Here is a 1,809-nt window from a genome sequence, read left to right on the forward strand (position 1 = left end):
GTAGTCCCCGAGACCGCAGTTGACTTCTGGCAGTCGGTTGGGGTCTGAGTGGTCTTGAAGCTTTATTCACTCGGAAGTGAATAATCTTTGATCTTGTCGATTGATATGTCTTTTACTCACTGCAGAAATCTTGTTCGCTTATCTCCAAGTTTGCCGAGTTTGAGGAAAAGCAGAGGGAACTCAATCTTGATCTGGAGTTGGCTCAGCAGAATTTAAAGAAGGCTCAAGATGAAGTCGCTGGTGCGGAAGGTAACGGCCTGTCGATTGCTTATCTTGACCATCCTTCAAGTTATCTTTTCATTCTTCTGTTTGATCTAAATGTGTATTTTGCAGAGAAAATGAGGCTAGCCCTGGAGAAGAAAGACTTGGACCTTGCAGTTGCGCAGAAGGAGGCTCAAGAGAAGACCGCCCTCGCTGACCAAAAACTGGCTTCAGTCGGAACGCTGGAGGAGGATATCAACAAGCTGAAGTCGTCTCTCACTGAATCCAATCGAGAGGCGACTCGTCTAAAAAAGGATAAAGTGGCTCTGAACGACCAGCTGGAAAGCATGACGCATAGGAGGAACGATCTGGAAGCTTATCTGAAAGCTCTCGCCAAGAAACTCTTTCTTATGCTCGAAGGTATCCCCTTTTATCCGACTGTTTTACTGTTTGCAAGTTAGTCCTGGCCAGTCGACTCATTAACTCCTGACTCTGCAGAATTCTGTCAAAACTTTGAAGAAGAGACTGGACAGATCGAGACGGGCTTGGACCCTGTCCTTTCTCCAGTCAGCGACGAGGCTGCCATGAATGTGCTTCGACTGGAATCCCGCGTCGCCAGTGTTACAAGTTACCTTGCCCGTCTGAAGGTGGCAGTTTCACGCATCAACTCATCGCTCTGGCCAAGGGCAACGCTTCAGAATGATCTTGAGTCTTTGATGGCTCGACTAAATGAGGTCCCTGGTCGAGTGCAGGAACGGAAGAAGTCCTCCGCCCGATGCGGTGCTGACGTGGCTCTGTCACTGGTCAGGGTCCATTGCAGAGAGGCTCGAGAAGAGAAGCTGGCGGCGATCGAGGTCGCCAACACAAAAAGGCACGACTTCCAGTCCTTCATGGAAACTTTCATTGCTGCTACCACTTGGATCGCGGACAGGATCGACTTGGACGAGCTCGTCGAGCCTGCCAGTCCTCCTCCTGCCGAGTGAACAAACTTGATGCTCAAACTTGCTTTAAATTTTCTTCGGTATGCCGAGTGGTTATTGTAACCGTTAAACTCCTTCGGGCCTGACGCCCGAGTACTTTTATCTTCATCCTGAAACTCTCGAAACTTTATCCGATCTTGGTTTATCTTCTGCATGTGCTTGTGTTTGCCTTCGAGTGGAACTTTATTCTTCACTCGGAATATTCTTTGAGATGCAACTTTGAGGGAGATATCCCAGTCGACCTGCACCTCATCGTCTTTGCGGATAGGGATGGAGCGGATGTTGTACTTATGGCACAACTCTGATGAAAGGTTGGCAGTCGACCTGCACCTCGTCGTCCTTGCGGATAGGGATGGAGCGGACATTGTACTTATGGCGCAGCTCTGAGGAGAGGTTGGCAGTCGACATGCACCTCGTCGTCCTTGCGGATAGGGATGGAGCGTGCATTGTACTTGTGGCGCAGCTCTGAGGAGAGGTTTGCAGTCGACCTGCACCTCGTCATCCTTGCGGATAGGGATGGAGCGCACAGTGTACTTGTGGTGCAGCTCCGGGGAGAGGTTTGCAGTCGACCTGCACCTCGTCGTCCTTGTGGATAGGGATGGAGCGCACATTGTACTTGTGGTCCAGC

This window comes from Triticum dicoccoides, chromosome 6A, assembly GCF_002162155.2.
Source record: "Triticum dicoccoides isolate Atlit2015 ecotype Zavitan chromosome 6A, WEW_v2.0, whole genome shotgun sequence".
In the NCBI taxonomy this organism is placed as follows: Eukaryota; Viridiplantae; Streptophyta; class Magnoliopsida; order Poales; family Poaceae; genus Triticum; species Triticum dicoccoides.